Here is an 18,871-nt window from a genome sequence, read left to right on the forward strand (position 1 = left end):
ATTATACTATATATATTCCTTTGGAGAGGCATGTCCTTGAATGGACATGTCTCTCCTTTAATTATAATAATTTAATCAATATTATAATGTTTCATCAATCAATTATTAATTTAGAATAATATAATAGATTAATATTGAATATTAAATTTTATATGATTAATAATAATATAATAATATAACATAATAATATATTATTATTAATCAACATATATTATATGTATTCTAAATGATCATTCGACTGAAGCTACAAACATTAACACTCCCTCTTAGCTAGGGAGGATGATCAGACATAATGTGTAGTGATCTCCCATGTCAACACTTATGGCCCTCACCATAGCTACACAAAACATAATTAACACTCCCTCTTAGGTAGGGAAGATAAAATCAATGCAAATGCATTAAGTCTAGATTAATTATGGAATAGAGAAAATATTATCTCACTATGATATCAGGAAGTATGGTATAAACAAGAATATCAAGGCACATGATATTCACCATAACTCAAAAATATCATCTCATGATATTGGGAGTATTTGCATCAACCATATGATGCTCATCACAGGGGACCATAGTCTCAAGGTGTGAATTTGCCTCCGTTGGTGATTCTATTCACAAGATCTTGTGTGGATTGCCTCTGTCGGCAATTCTATCCACAAGCTCTTGTATGGATTGCCTCAGTTGGTGATTCTATCCATGAGCTCTCAGGTGAATTGCCTCAGTTGGTGATTCTATCCACAAGCTCTTACGTGGATTGTCTCAGTTGGCGATTCTATCCATGAGCTCTCACGTGGATTGCCTCAGTCGGCGATTCTATCCACAAGCTCTTATGTTGATTGCCTCAATTGGTGATTCTATCCATGAGCTCTCACGTGAGTTGCCTCAGTTGGTGATTCTATCCACAAGCTCTTACGTGGATTGCCTCAGTCGGCGATTCTATCCATGAGCTCTCACGTGGATTGCCTCAGTCGACAATTCTATCCACAAGCTCTTACGTGGATTGCCTCAGTCGATGATTCTATCCATGAGCTCTCACGTGGATTGCCTCAGTCGGCGATTCTATCCACAAGCTCTTATGTGGATTGCCTCAGTTGGCGATTCTATCCATGAGCTCTCACGTGGATTGCCTCAGTCGGCGATTCTATCCACAAGCTCTTATCAGTTGCCTTTGCAGATGCGAAGACCAAGCAATTATATCTTCTACATTCACCACATGTATCATATGTAATTTTATTCAACAAGGGTGGCGGATATATATCATTTGTCTTCATTGGATCGTGCCTCCACAGGGGGTCACGATCCTATGTGGAACCACGTGGTTCCACATAGGGTCGTGACCCCTGTGTGGAGCCACGATCCTTCTACACCGGTGGGATTACTTAAACCAAACATAACAATAACAAACTAGTATGTTAGTTTAATACTAAATTAAATCGCAAGTATAAAATCTAATTTTCTAGGCGCTAAAACAGATTACGATTTTAGAGTTATGACTGAGACTAAATTTAACACTCCCTCTTAGTCTTAGGAGTATAGACCTAAAACTTAATTTAGCTCAACACTAGTCTCATGATAATTACATCACCTAGGTGTGAAGAATCAGCCTGTGATTCTAAGGATATACTCACTTTGATATCCATGTTTTAAGTATTATCCTGTGATACTAAGGATATACTCACTTTGATATCCTTGTTATAAGTATCAGCCTATGATACTAAGGATATACTCACTTTGATATCCCTGTTATAAGTATTAGCCTGTGATACTAAGGATATACTCACTTTGATATCCCTGCTATAAGTATCAGCCTGTGATACTAAGGATATACTCACTTTGATATCCTTGTTATAGTATGTGCACTGACATTAATCCACTTACATAATGTCTACTATAACTTATCATATTACTGATATTCAAATTGTCTGATTTTCAGTTTATATGATCTTCCAAACATTTATAAGATCATCACCTTACAATGTTAAAATACAAGTGTTCATTAACTAAAGAATCGTCATCCTTTAGGAATGAACACAGGGAAAGGTTACATAATTCATATATTCAAGTATATGACCAAGAAGTTTACATAATTTTAGACATCAATTACATTTTAACCATACCAAGATACCTCCTGAAGTGATCAATTTTCACTCTTGCTAGGGGTTTGGTGAGATTGTCAGTTGTCTGATCTCCTGTATTGACATATTCCAGTCTTATTACCTTTCTCTCTGTCATGTCTCTTACATAGTGATATGGGATCTCAATGTGCTTGGATCTATCATGGAAAACTAGATTCACTAGAAGTTTAGCTTCAGACTTTCACCAAACAGTCCTACTATCAATTTCCTCAACCATACGGCTTCCTTAGCTGCCATGGATGCAACTATATATTCAGCTTTTGTGGAGCTCTGAGCTACAGATGATTGTTTTCTGTAGATCCAAGATACCATAGCTGATCCCAAGCTGAAACAACATCCTAAAGTGCTCTTCCTGTCTATCACGCTTCCAACCCAGTCTGAATTAGAGTATCCATGTAGGTTCAATGCAGTGTGTTCATAATGCAGTCCATAGTCCAAGGTACCTTGAAGATATCTCAATATATGCTTTACTGCAACCAAATGTATTTCTTTGGGTTCAACCATGTGTTGGCTGAGTGCATTTACTGCATAACATATATCAGGTCTGGTATTGACTAGGTACATTAATGATCCAATAATCTATCTGTATAATGTTGGATCTGCAAATTTGGAATCTGTTATAGCTTCTTTTAGTTTATGTAGGTTTGTTTCCATAGGAGATGACATTGGCTTACAATTCATCATTCCAAATCTCTTTAGAATGTCAATGGTGTATTTACCTTGATTTAGATAAATACCATCTGGTTTTTGCCATACTTCTAATCCAAGGAAATAATGGAGTAGACCTAAATCCTTCATCTCAAACTCTGAAGGTAGTTCTTGTTTGCATTTTGCAATGAGATGATCTTCACCTGTAATTAATAAGTCATCTACATATAATATGAGTGTCAACATTTCACCTTTGATTATTTTGAAATACAGATTTGGATCATCAATGTTCTTAGAGAAACCTATCTCTAATAAGTAATTGTCAATTCTTTCGTACCATGCTCTGGGAGCTTGTTTTAATCCATACAGTGCTTTCTCTAACTTGCATACATGTGTTTTAGCATTATTTACCTCATAAGTGTTTCACCTTCAATAGTGAAAATCCCTCTCAATCACTATGATCAAAATTGTCACAAGTTGACTGAACCATCTTCTCCCTCTGAAGCTCAAGTTCTTGTATCAACCTCTTGTCCTCTTTTGAAATGTCAGACTCCCTCTGCATCTGGTCTCAATCATCAATTCGTTTATAAGCATCAATTTATTTCTCCCTTTAATTCAATTTTATTGTGCTTTCGTCCTTAAGTTTAAAACATTTCCTTTCATAAGGTGAGCCCATATAGGAAATATCACGCATGAATCATCTCTCATCATAATTCCCTTTGAATGATGTAGAACATTTTCATAATTTTGATCAACACTTTCATTATGATCTGCTGCACACAATCGTTAATAACTTTTTCAATTTAGAAAATTTATCCAATCTCTTCAGTGAGATGTTAGAAAAGATAATTACAAACATTTACTCCAAGTTATAGCGAGATCCAATAGTTAAAACAAAAGTTATGAAATTTTTCCCAAAACTACTAACCCTAGGTAGGGTTTCAAGTGACCTGCACCAAAGTCATCATATCTTGCACAAAACTAAATCAAATTTGATGAGATAAACATATTTGAAAACTATAAACACAGATCTTTCCATCCATATATTATAGTCCTCATTTTGAGACCAACCAAGGGTCGTACAATGGCATATTTCAGACTGAAAATTCTAAAAAAACTGAATTCTCCAACCCTCTCCAACCTCCAAATTAAACTTCACAGGCCTGAGCTTTGATACCATGTTGATTTTCCTAGGTTTTATTGGATGTATTTTAATGTATATATCTGATTCAATTTGATACTTGCATTCTTGGAATTCTATGTGTTCTCAAATTGAATAACATTATACTATATACATTCCTTTGGAGAGGCATGCCCTTGAACGGACATGTCTTTCCTTTAATTATAATAATTTAATCAATATTATAATGTTTCGTCAATCAATTATTAATTTAGAATAATATAATAGATTAATACTGAATATTAAATTTTATATGATTAATAATAATATAATAATATAGCATAATAATATATTATTATTAATCAACATATATTATATGTATTCTAAATGATCATTCGATTGAAGCTACAAACATTAACACTACACTTCATCCTTTGGATTTTTCGGAGGAATTTCTTTGGCGGAGGCCGACCTTGTTGGTTTTGCACTTAGGTCTTGTTCTTCGGGGTTTGATCCCTTTTTGGGCCGATCGGCTCCCCTTGGATCACATAAATCACTGTAATTGAGCATTAGAATGTAATCCAGAAGTTAGGCTAAGTGTAGAAGATAGATCTTGAGATTTGAGGTCCCGGTTGTGACCTATTTTATACTTTGAGAATGTTTTAGCAGGCCTGTGAACCGATTTCTATAACCCGGTTGTTACTAGTAGGTTGTAATCAGTTTTCATGAAATAAAACAATCTGTTCTACATTGCCTCCATCATGTCCTTGTGTTTCCGGTGTGTTTACTCTTGCTGACCGGTCCAGATTAATCTCTTTGAGATCCCTCCTAACCGGTGACTGCTTCAAGTGGTATCAGAGCGAGTTTTCATTTCATAGATTGCGTTGTCCTAAGAATTTTGTTGTAGGGTGGCAGACTCTGAATCTGATCTGTAGCTGCAGAGGGCTGGCGTAAAGATGGTGCAAAGAGGAACTAGGAATGGTGGAGTGCGTGGGAATGCAAACCCTGTTGTGATGGAAATGTTGCAAGGAATAACAACCCAGTTGGAAGCTATGGAGACAACCCAAAGAAGAGGCTGACATATTGAAGATGAAAGTGAAGATGAAGGAGAAGAATCCCTGGCAAAACAAGTAAACCCACCGACGGTTGATCCAGATGAGGAAAGGTTTTTAAGGGTTTTGAGTAGGGCGAATACTAAACCTCATTTTACCTCACCGGAATATGATGGAAAGTTGGACTTAGATGAATTGATGGATTGGATCTTGGAGATGGAGAAATGTTTTGATTTTGAAAACACTGTAGAAGAAAGGAAAATGAAATATGCCCGTACCCGGTTGAAAGGTCATGCAACTCTTTGGTGGGAATATTTGCAGGTTGATAGACAGAGAAGAGGTAAAGAGAAGATCAAGACATGGGATCAAATGGTTGCTAAGTTGAAGTGAAAATTTATGCTAGCTGATTATCAAGTGAATCTGTTCTAGAAGTTGCATAATTTGAGACATAAGGAATCTAGTGTGAGGGAGTACACTGAAGCATTTTACAATTTGAATATCAGATCGAGACATGTTGATGATGAAGTTGAACAAGTTGCAAGATATTTGAATGGAATGCGGGTGTCTATACAAGATGAACTCACTTTGATCAGATTACAAAGTGTTGAAGAGGCTTACTAGTATGCCCTGAAGGTTGAAGAAAAGCCAAACAAAATACATGAGCAGAGGCAAAGAGGCAGAGGTGGAAGGTTTTCCGAAGGTAGATTTCAAGGAGGAACAGGATATACCGGGGAAAGAGGTACCTGTACAGATCAGAACAAGGACAAGGAAGTGAACAAAGAAGGTAATTCATACCAGAAAGATGATAGAAATTTCTATCAGAGGAGAGAACTAGATGGATACCGAAATGAGAATTTTGGAAGACAAGACAAGAGGACATTTAGAGGATCTTGCTTTAAGTGTGGAGGAGAAGGACATCGTGCTTTAGAGTGTGAGAAGACAAAGAATGCTAGAAGAGAAGCAGTGGTGAAATATAATCCCACTGGATCAGATAATAAGCCAAAAGATGGAGAACTGCTGATGATGAGGAGAGCTTTGTGTCATACCGGGAGAGATGAAGAACCCTTGCAGAGGAATAATTTGTTCAAGACCAAATATAAGGTATCCGGTAAGTGCTGTAAAGTTTTTATTTATAGTGGTAGTTCAGATAATCTTATTTAAGAAGAGATGGTGAATAAGTTGAATTTGGAAAGATTGAAACACCCCAAGCCTTATCAGATAGCATGGATTCAGGATGAACATGAGTTATTAGTAAGTGAACAATGTTTTGTGAAATTGAAAATTGGGAATTATCATGACGAAGTCTTGTCTGATATTGTGCCTATGGATATTTGTCATCTTTTGTTGGGTAGACCTTGGCAGTTTTATAGATAGACAATACATGATGGGAGGAAGAATACTTACACCATTGTGGCTGATGGGATGAAACAAACCTTGTTGCCCTTGGAGGAACCTTTGAAGAATGAAGTTTGTACAAATGCTAGAATCTGTTTGGTGGATGGAAGGAAATTCCTGGATGGATTGAGACATGAGAATGTGTGTTTTGCCTTAATTCCTAAGAAGACTGAGAATTTGGAGCATGAAGAAGAACAACCAGAAGAGATAAAAGATTTGTTGACAGAATATGAAGACATCATTTTAGATAATGTACCTAATGGATTGCCACCTATGAGAAGTATCAGTCATTGCATGGACCTCGTTCCTGGAGCTAGTTTGCCTAACAAAGTTGCACACCGAATGACACCGACAGAGAATGAAGAACTAAATAGGCAAGTGCAGGAGTTGTTGAAGAAAGGTTTGATCAGAGAAAGTCTGAGCCCTTGTACAATACCAACAATATTAGCACCTAAGAAGAATGGATAATGGAGAATGTGTATTGATTCTAGAGCAATAAACAAGATCACAATGAAATACTGGTTTCCTTTGCCTAGGATGGATGACATAATGGACTGTTTGAGTGGAGCCAAATACTTTACAAAGATAGATTTGAAGAGTGGATATCATTAGATCGGGATTAGAGAAGGAGATGAGTGGAAGACAATATTCAAGATAAATGAAGGATTGTATGAATGGTTGGTGATACCTCTTGGGTTAACTAATGTACCAAGTACTTTCATGAGGCTGATGAATGAGATATTGAAGAAATTCTTGGGTAAGTTTGTTATTGTGTATTTGGATGACATCCTGATTTTTAGTAAGACAAAAGAGGAGCATTTGTTGCATTTGAGACAAGTTTTGCAGAGGTTGAGAGAAGAAAAGTTGATAAATCTTAAGAAGTGTACTTTCATGAAATATGAGTTAGTCTATTTAGAATTTGTGATATCTGAGGATGGTTTGAAGATGGACCATGAGAAAGTAAAATCAATTGTTGAGTGGCTTACACCAGAAAGCATTGGAGAGGTAAGATGATTTCATGGCTTGGCTAGTTTTTACCAGAAGTTCATAAAAAATTTCAGTTCAGTTTGTAACCCTATGATTGAGACAATGAGAGGGGATAAGAAGGAATTCAAGTGGACCACCGGAGAAAACAAAATTTTTGAGCTATTGAAACAAAAAGTGACTAAGCAGCCTATGTTGGCTTTACCAAATTTCAATAAAGTATTTCAAGTGGATTGTGATGCAAGTGGAACAACAATAGGAGCAGTCTTGAGTCGGGAAGGGAGAGAAGTAGCTTATTTCAGTGAGAAATTGACTGATGCCCGAAGGAGATATTTAGTATATGATCAAGAGTTTTATGCCATAGTTCAAGCCTTGAAGAAGTGGAGACATTACCCTATTGCCTAAGGAGTTTGTCTTGTATACAGATCATCAAGCCTTGTAGTATTTGAACAGTTAGAGTAAGTTGAATTAGAGACATATGAGATGGGTATAATTTTTGCAGAGTTACACCTTTGTATTGAAGCATAGAAGTGGGAAGTCTAACAAAGTTGTTGATGCATTGAGTAGGAGAAGGAATTTGCTAACATAGATGAGAGTGACTGTATTAGGATTTGAGGAATTGAAGACCTTGTATGATGATGACCCAGATTTTGCAGAACCTTGGAAAGCATGTAGAGAACCAGTTACAATAGATAGAAGCAAGTGGTTGGATTATTTCATTCAGGATGGGATGTTATTTAGAGGAGTTCAGTTGTGCATACCTAAGAATTCTATGAGGGAGAATCTGATAAAGGAGAAACACAGTGGAGGATTCGCCAAACATTTTGGTATTGAAAAAATAGTAGCATTGGTGAGTGAGCATTACTTTTGGCCCCATATTCATAAGGATGTTAGAAAATATGTGCAAAGTTGTAGAGTTTGTCAAGTTGCAAAGGGTAGTAGTCAGAATGTGGGATTGTATGTAGCTTTAATAGTACTGGTAAGACCTTGGGAGGATATAAGCATGGATTTCATACTTGGATTGCCTAAAACACCGAGAGGGAATGATTCTATATTTGTGGTAGTAGATAGATTCTTGAAGATGGCTCATTTCATACCTTGTAAGAAGACATCAGATGCATTACATGCACCAGACCTATTTTTCAAGGAAGTAGTGAGATTGCATGGATTACCTAAGACCATAGTTTCAAACATAAACACTAAGTTTGTTGGCTATTTTTGGACAACACTTTGGAAGAAGATGAAAATAGATTTAAAGTTCAGTTCTACTTTTCACCCACAAATTGATGGACAGACATAAGTAGTTAACCAGAGCTTGGGAAATTTGTTGAAATATTTAGTAGGAGATAAAACCGGAAGTTGGGATTTGATTCTTGCACAAGCAAAGTTTTCCTACAATAATTCAGTGAACATGAGTACCGAAAGAACACCTTTTGAGATTGTTACCAGAGTGCATCCTAGAGGTATATCATAATTAAGAGATATTAGCTGTGAAAACCGGAGAAATTCAGAAGCAGAAGAATTTGCAGATCAAATTAAGGACTTAAATATTCAAGTTAAGCAACATTTGGAGGACATGAACAACACGTATAAGGAGAAGGTAGATGAGAAGATGAGAGATGAGGAATTTGAAATTGGCGATGAAGTGATGGTATATCTGAGAAAAGAAAGATTCCCAGTCAGAACTTATAACAAATTGCAGATGAGAAAGTTTGGACCTTGCAGGATTTTTAGAAAGTTCAGTTATGGGAATGCATATGAAGTGGAGTTATCAGATAGTTTGAGTATTTCACCTATGTTTAACATTGCAGATCTTCATGAGTATCATGAACCAAAATTCAGTGAGGACAGTATTATAGACTTAGAGAAATAGTTGCCCCAGAAGGAAGCAGATCAGATTGAAGACATTTTGGACAGTAGGATTGGGCGTAGTACCTAGAGTAGTCAGTATAAGGAATATCTTGTGAAGTGGAAGGACATACCAATTGAAGATTCATCTTGGATTTCTCAGGTAGAGGTAGACCGCCTTGGTTTTCTTCTAACCCCGACAAAGTGAGAGACTCACTTTTTCATCAACCTCAGATGTTTGATGCAGGAGCATCCCCGGTTCATGGCAATCTTGCATCAACCAAAAATATTTTCCTTTCTGTTTTTGCTTTCTGCTTGCAATTTCAATATTTATTTCTGTGTGTCTCAGATTTGGGTCACTGGAACCTGTGGAGTTGGATTTTACTTGAAGACATGATCATCTTCCTTATTTCCAAACCTTGGAGAATTTGGATCATTTTCTGGCAAGTTATTGCTACCGGTTTCCATGACAGTTTCCTGTTACCAGTTGACAGTTTTTTGTTACCGGTTGCTTGGACCTATTTGCATTGGTGACCTACCAGATCTCTTCCGTAGCTTGCGGATCCCTGCACGTTGATCCCAATTATCCTTGGCACGTGGCCGACCTTTTCCTGTGATCTACACTTCATCCTTTGGATTTTTTGGAGAAATTTGTTTGGTGGAGGCCAACCTTGTTGGTTTTGCACTTAGGTCTTGTTCTTCGGGGTTTGATCCCTTTTTGGGCCGACCGGATCCCCTTGGATCATATAAATAATTGTAATAGAGCATTAAAATGTAATCAATAAGTTAGGCTAAGCGTAGAAGATATATCTTGAGATTTGAGGTCTCGGTTGTGACCTATTTTGTATTATAAGCATGGTCTAGCATGCCTGTGAGCCGGTTTCTATAAGCCAGTTGTTACCATTTGGTTGTAATCAGTTTTCATGAAATAAAACAATCTGTTCTTCATTGTCTCCATCATGTCCTTGTGTTTCCATTGTGTTTACTCTTGTTGGCCGGTCAGGATTGATCTCTTTGAGATCCCTCCTAATCGGTGACTGCTTCAGAGCCTCTCATTCAAAGATATCATAGTCTATTGCTAAGTTGGTGCTTAGTAGAGGGGAATGGCATCTCCTATGGGTTGGCGTCTACAATTTTTTAAGAATTTTTGTATAAAAAAAGTATTGTGTCATGGTTTTCTCCCATAAGGGTTTCCACATAAAATCGTGTGTGCATTTTATGTTCATATTTTACTAGATCTTAGTTGTGTGGATGTTTTGATTATTACTTATGATTGCTAAAGTTATAACTTAAAAATATTGTTCTTATATTGATTCACCATCCCCCCACTCTCAATATAAGTGTGTGCATGTTTTCTTCAATAGATACTCTATTCAATAGAAGAATAATGACAATCACAAAAATGATAATTATGATGTTCACAACTATAGCAATATGAACACCAATGGTAGTAACAACCAAAGAATCCAAAATGCTAATCTAATTCCTAATGCCATTTATTTCTCACAACCACCATGGTACTACCAACAAAATCCCCACCCTTAGTATAACTATCTATACATTTGATGCCAATAGATTTTATCTCTACTACCAACTATGATAATATAATCCACAAAAGCCACAAATATCACAAGACTAATTTAATCATTGCTAGAGGATCAATTTCTCTTCATCGATATGTTCCTACATTTGTAGGATCACCTTATACCAAACAACTAGGGACCCACTACCCCTCCAAAATTCAATTCAATATTTATCAAAATTCTTTTCTTGAATATGGATGGGTTGTAGGTCAACTCAATATATTTGATCCAAACTATCCTTGTCAACTTCAATGACCCTTTCAAACTTCAAAGATACCAACATGTCACCTTAACTTTGCCAATATGGAGAACAAAAATGATTGGATTGGTTGATCTAGATAGTGATGATAATGTACACATAATTGCTAACTTTGAGCATAAGGGGAATGTTGTCCGTTACATACATGCATTTTAATTTGTAGGCCCCTATGATTTGGTTGAGGACCTTGAGAAAATGTTCGCATAAATCCCCTTTATTGATCTTCTTAGGAACTTGCTCATTGGGTCACTTCTCGAGAAGCCATTGAGCTTCAATATTTGAATAAAATTACTCCTCCACTTGAAGCCCAAATAAATCATTTGAAACTAGATTTTATCCCTTCTAACTTGGGCTTCTAAGCTTTGAGTTTCTTTTTTGACATTAAATAAATGCATTTAGAGGCTAAAATTGCAAGAAAAGTAGATGTTTCTCTTTTGAGTTTGAGTTCAGGACAACAATGTTAACAAAGATATGATAGAAAATGGAGCTACAATAATGTGATCTCTTTTTCCTTGTTGCAAAGAATGGGATATGGGGAAACCAATATTGCCTTTTTCTAGGATACCTTATGATGGTATGATATTCTTAAAAGCGAAAATGATTGAAAAAATCATCCACTTAGTTTCTCTTAGTTGAAATGTTTGTTAGGATTAAGCTTTCATTAACCTTGAAAATCTTATGTATACTTAAAGGTGTCTCCAACAGTCTTGGAAGGTGTGCTTAGATGCCTAGGGTGTAATTGGAGAAATATTTTGTATTAATATTCTTCTAGGAATCTTGATATTAGTTGTCATATGCACTCATGGAGGGATGGAGCATCATAAAGGTAATTACATTTGACATTGGACTTTTTTAAGACACATTTCCATTCCTAGGAACTCAATGAAGAAGTGGAGAATATTGTTATAATGGATGGGATCCACATGAGTTAGTGGACTCCAAAATGGAATGCTAAACTTGTGGATGTGAGCTACTAGAGATTTAAGGATCAAAGATGCCTTTGTGGCTACATTTTCTATTTAGGAATTCGTTGATTCAACCCATGCGACATCCATGTGAAGTCATTAATTGAATTTTCTATTTTCCAATGTGGGTGTGGGTTTTTTACTGATTCCATGGTTTTGAATTCTTTCTTTGGCTATATATCAGAGGTATGGGATAATGGTTTGATATCATTATTTATAGGTACATTAGTTTTGTTGAAATGTTGTCAGTGTATAGTGCAATGTGTTGAAATTTGATTATGTATATTGAATATTAGTTTTCATTTTATTACTCATTTATTTTTCTTCACATAATATTTTATCGTAATCCAAGATTAAGAAATTAATTTTAAATTTGTATACACTTTTAAGAATATTTTACTATAGTGGTTTCACCTTGTTTCTCAACAATGTCATTGGGAAGGCCTTAGACTCACAAGAGGATGGTCATCCCCTTGAAACTATTTTGGGAAGTTTGTTTCTTACAATTGGGGAATTTCATTTGGCGAGAGGAAACATTAAAATATTTACATGATACCATGGTTTTGGCTTCTCTCTTTACCTATATATTGGAGGTATGAGATAGTAGTTTGATATCATTGTTTATAGGTACAAATGTGTTGTTAAAGTGATGTAGAGTGTAGAGTGTATTGTGTTGAAATCACATTACGTAAATTGAAAATTAATACATACTGATGCCCTCCTAAATGGCACAAGATTAGTCTATGATCAAATAACACAAAAACACACAAAACATTAGTGTTAGTCAATCAAAAACTAATCTAAAAAGGCATACCAAAAGAGAGACTACAAGCATGCAAGCATATTTAACTATCAAAGCAAACATGATGAGGCATCTCCAAATACCTCCTAACATACTCTTAGTTCCTTCTCCCTTGTTCCTCTCCTCTCCAAGTTCCAAAATAGTGTAGCTCTCAGCAGCTTTTTGCACTATGGATGCTTATGGAGGATTGAGATTTAATATTAAGCTTCAAATATGAAATGAAAAGCTAAATACTATGCTATTGATGCTAAAATGATATATTTTAACTAAAAATGATAAGATGTTAGATTGCTTATGCTAAATGCTCTCTAAAAATGTCTATAGCCTAAATGCATACAAGTTTTCAGGATCTGGATTATGAAGGAATGGGCTCTATTTATAGGAAAAATGGAGCAATGGATGGCCAGGATTGAAAGGTTTAATCAAGGGTCAAGCTTGAAAGTTGGGGATCCATGTGCACAATTTGCACCAATGAAATGGTGACAAGTGTCAACATAAGATTGGGTTGATAGAAGAGGTTGGAGGCATTAAATGCCTGAGGAGACCTCATGGTTATCTAGAAGGTAAGTGTCAAGCCTAAATTAGGATTACCCACTGGATTAGGAGTTAATGCAAGGATAAACCTTTGTGCAAATGATTAAGAGATAATCATGGTCAAAGCATTAAAGGCTTGATGAGACCCTTGGGTTGGGTAGAGGTTGAGTCAAAACAAATGTTTTAACCATGTGGGAGGGTTTGAGGTAACCATTAATGGTTATTGGAGACTTTGGGGATTAAGTGGTTGAAGGTTGAAAGCCTTCAATGGTTATCAAAGACTTTGAGCCATTTAGTGGTTGAAGGTTGGAAGCTTTCAAAGGTTATCCAAGACTTTGAGACATTTAGTGGTTGAAGGTTGAAAGCCTTTAATGGTTATCAAAGACTTTTAGGCTTTGAGAAGTGACTCCATTTTGCTTAGGAATGTGACAATAATTAGGGGATGGATTAAGTTAATTAGGAAGGGGTTAGAAGAATCTAGAAGGGGATTAGATTTTGCAAGTGGATTTGGTGGGTGAGGGAAAATAGGATTTTATTAAAATAAAAATTCATTTATTTCAATAAATGTGTGCAAGTTGTATTTGGATAAATATTCAAATAAATATTAATTTATTTAAATGAGAAAAAGGAAGATAAAGCATTAAAATGCTTGAAGACTTTGAGGGGAACCATTAAAGGCTTGAAGACTTTAAGGAAAACCATTAAAGTCTTAAGAAGACTATAGAAGGAAGCCATCAAGTTTGAAGACTTTAAAGCCATCAAGTTTGAATACTTTAAGGGAAACCATTAAAGGTTTCAAGTGGGTGAGGATAAATAGGATTTTAAATAACTAATTTATTTAAAATAGTTGTGCAACTTGCTTTTGTAGGAAAATACAAGTGGGTGGAGGATAAAGGTGATTTAAATAAATTATTTATTTAAAATAATTGTGCAACTTGCTTTTGTAGGAAAATACAAGTGGGTGGAGGATAAAGGTGATTTAAATAAATGATTTATTTATTTAAATGTGAGAGGTGGGATTTTGGGGGATTTAAATAAATAATAATTTATTTAAATGTGAGAGAGTATTTAATTAAATAAATATGATTTATTTATTTAATTAATGATCTGAATTTGGTTAAGTGAATTAAATCAAATAAATTGAATAATTTATTTAATTAATAGGAGAAGAGGGTTAAGATGAATTAATTAAATATTAATTTAATTAATTATTAATTGATGGTTAAATAATCAAATAAATACTAAGTATTCATTTAATTAAGTGGACAGATTTATGTGACTACATTTGCCCCTCTTTGAGACGGTGCAGTTTATCGCGTCGTTTCAAAGAAAGAAAAATAGGTGTGAAGAAATTCCCCATAAAATGTAAATTTAATGGGTGGTACGCCCCCTCGAGAGATGGGCCGAATTTTTTTTGAAAAATCGGGCGATCTCTCGAAAAAGAATGAAAAGTGGAGGGGAGGTAGAATAGAAGAAATTAGAACTAATGATGAAAGAATGGGAGAAAATGGAGTGAATATGAAGAAACAACAAGCCAGTGGGTACCCTGAGGTCATGCAAGAGATACATAGCAAATGTAGTGTGGGGTTTGGATTGATGCTATACAATTGATCAAAATTGGTTGGACAATCTGGTGCAATCGGTTTAATTGCCCCGATCAAGTCAAAGCGTGACAGTTAATGTCAGTTGGTCTCTTGGACATGATAAAGTCTGAGTAAGTGAATCAAAGTGACCTGATGTGACTTAGACAATTGATGTAATTACTCGATGAAGTCAAGGTATATGAAGAAAAATACTCGTTGAGACGTAGACAATTGATGTAATTGTCTGTTAGATTGTGTTTGATTGGTTGATCAATTGATAGTGTGTGCGTGTGATGGATGGTTGTGGGGAATCATGGCAGCCCCGTTGAGACTAGGTCATTGTGATAAATGTCTGATGTAGTCTAGGATTTGCCAAAATCGACTACCTGTTAAGACCCGAAGATACTTAATTAGAGTATCTATTGATAGTCTAGGTGTGTGTGAGTCGATGTATTTGTGTAGACAGAGTAACTGGCTTGACTTATTGGATGACTTAGGATAGGAAACACAATCCCTCCTATTTAGAGATGGATGGTGATGAACGTGGCTTGATTAGGTTGATTGGGACACGATGTAGGGTATGTGATGGTGATTATTGAGATGGGGAGGGTGGGGGGGGATTCAATGTTAAATAGAAGAAATGGAGGACCTATTACATTCCTATGGAAGAAGAGGAAAATAGAGTATCCATTGTCATTACTATGTATGCATGATATGCAGCTATTTATGAATGTATGGATGGATGGAATGCAATGAAATGCAATACATACAGATGAGATGGAATGACGATCCATGGTGCTTTATTTTTCATCATTGAGCTTTAAAATGTTGTAAGAAAATACAAGCATCTTGACATAATGATTCAAGATGACCTGAGTATTCCTTACATGGATTTTATATAGCAAGTTAATACAAACGACTTGATATAAGGGATCAAGTTGACCAGAGTATTGCTTGCGGAACAGACAAGGATTATCTCTATTCATGCATGACTTGGATCGTCCTCCTTGATCTTAGGCTGATCATATCCTGAGACAAGTTCATACCGTACTAAGAGATAAAAAACCTTTATCCAGTTTGGATGAGGTAGGAGGAACCAAAGGAAGAGCATTGCACCTACAAACAAACAATATATACATAAAGAATAAAGAATAAGGATCCTTGGTAATGGTTCATGCTCATATGGTCGAGGTATACGTTGTAGTCAGCAAGCCGTAGTGATCTATGATTGCATTTGGCATAAGATCACGTAGCCTAGTGAACTTCCCACGTAGACACCATTAGTACATGCCCCAGAACTTCATCGAAAATAATGCACAAACAAAACAAAACAATGCTGAAAAGATCCCGATACAGATAAACAAACGATTGTACTCACAAATCAACCAAGTATTTGACAGCCTAACAGAATTTTCTTGTCAAAGAAAACGTCATCTTGTCTTTGTTTTGGTAAGGAAGGATGCATCCTTGTTTTAAAGACAGTTTTGGATTGTTGATGTGGATTGTGTGGTTGATTGGTAAATGGTCATTGTGTGAGTAGTTTGTCGCAATGTTTGTTTTGGTATCTGCATGGATGAGTATGTACAAGGTGTTGCCATGTTTTTGTGTGATTCTTGATGTTTTCTGATGTTTTTGGATTTTGTATTGTTTTTGAATGTTTTTGGTATTTTGTGAGACATTTTTGAATGTTTTTGGTATTTTGTTGAGACATTTTTGAATGTTTTTGGATTTTGTTGAGACATTTTTGAATGTTTTTGGATTTTGTTGAGATATTTTCCAATGTTTTTGGTATTTTGATGATTGCTTGAATGAAGAACTGAATGAATCATAAGACAATGTAGAATCCACTTCCATCAATAGTTTAAAGGCATTGCCCCCAGTTTTAGACATGACTTATGAAGAAGCGGGACGCAAGATGCATGAAGTATTTATCATAATTGCAGAGAAATAACAAGCCATGGTTTTTTGGATGGATGGATGTATGTATGAAGTAGATGTGATCGCAACAAGTTTGAAAGACAATGGAGCCATAGCCTTTACGAGTGGCGCCTGTTTGCCAGGTTTTCACCACCGTACTTACCCAAGGTGCCACCGGAGTGGTTGTTCACCGTTTGGATGCATGATTTTCCTTTGAATGTTTTTGTATTTTCTTTAGGACATTTTTCTGAATGTTTTTGGTATTTTCTAGTATGCAGGGGAGCCTGATGCTCTGTACAGCTTAGGTATAAAACCGTTTGAGGTGCATGTTGTTAATTGGATCTGCAAGCGGTTCTCCTTATGATGTAGCCAACTGATATGCCCCGGACCCAAATACAGCAGTGACAACATATGGGCCCATCCAGTTTGATTCAAACTTGCCTTTATGTTCTCTGTTTGGTTGGTTGCGAGGATTCTCTCGAAGAACAAGATCACCTACCTCAAATGTACGAGGTCTAACTTGGTGATTGTAGCTTCTACTCATGCGCTGCTGATAGGCTTTGAGGTGATTGTATGCAGCTTGTCGTTTCTCATCAAGTAACTCTAAGTCCTGAAGACATGAGACTCTATAAGATTCATCATCAATGAGATTATGCAAAGAAACCCGTAATGATGGTATCTCGACCTCAATAGGCAAGATAGCTTCTGCACCATAGACCAATGAATAAGGAGTTGCACCTGTAGGGGTTCGAATGCTAGTTCGATATGCCCATAGCACTGGATTCAGTTGAACATGCCAATCACGACCGGCATCATTGACTGTTTTCTTGAGGATCCTTAATATGTTTTTATTGGATGCTTCGGCCTGACCATTGCCTTGTGGGTAATAGGGAGTGGAAAAGCGGTGTTGGATATGAAATTTCTCACAAAGTTCACGGACATCCTGATTTTTGAAAGGAAGACCGTTATCTGTGACGATGGACATGGGTACACCATACCGGCAGATGATGTAGTTGAGGATGAATGAGGCGATCTGCTTGTCAGTGACTTGGGTAAGTGGAACAACTTCGATCCACTTTGTGAAATATTCGATGGCGGTAATAATGAATTTATGGCCATTGGATGAAGATGGATGAATCTTACCCACAAGGTCGAGGCCCCATTGACAAAAAGGCCATGGTGTTGTGATTGGTTGCAGTTCCTGGGCTGGTGCATGTATCAGGTCACCGTGAACTTGACATTTCTTGCATTTTCTGACAAAGTAGTAGGAATCCTTTTCCATAGATGGCCAATAGTATCTAGCTCGCATGATTTTTTTGGCTAGTGATGGACAACTTGAATGAGTCCCGCAAATTCCTTCATGTACCTCTTCCAAAGCTTTTGTTATCTCACCTTGTTCCAGACATCGAAGGAGAGTACCATCAAGACTGCGTCAGTATAGGGTTTCGGCAATAATGGTATATCGAGCAGTTTGACGAATGAAGGTTTTTCGTTGGTTATTCGATTGGTTGGGAGGAAGGGTATGATCACGAAGATAGGTGTAGAACTTACCGTACCATGGGGATTCAGAACCAACAAGGCGACATATCGTTTCAGATTCAGGGATATCATAAGCAGGGATCCAAAGCTGTTCTACCAAGAACTCGTAGCGTGTTGAATTTTGTGGAAGATCTAGGAGAGATGCGATGGTAGCCATAGCGTCAGCAGCTCGATTCTGATCTCTTGGTATCTGCTCAAAAGTGATAGTAGTAAATGATGTCTTTAGAGTGTCCACCATTTGCTTATATGGCATGAGTTTATCATCCTTGGTTTGATATTCATCTGTTGCTTGTCGAATGACTAGTTGGGAGTCGCCATATACTTGTAGTTCTTGTAATTTCCACTGTACGGCTAACCTAAGTCCTGTGATCAAGGCCTCATACTCTGCTATGTTGTTTGTGCATGGAAATGTGAGCCTGTAAGACTTCGGGATGCTATCACCTTGAGGTGTGATAAACAGAATGCCTGCCCCCGAGCCGTGCCTAGTGTATGACCCATCAAAATATAGTT

The sequence above is a fragment of the Cryptomeria japonica genome, chromosome 8 (genome assembly GCF_030272615.1).
Source record: "Cryptomeria japonica chromosome 8, Sugi_1.0, whole genome shotgun sequence".
NCBI classification, from domain to species: Eukaryota; Viridiplantae; Streptophyta; class Pinopsida; order Cupressales; family Cupressaceae; genus Cryptomeria; species Cryptomeria japonica.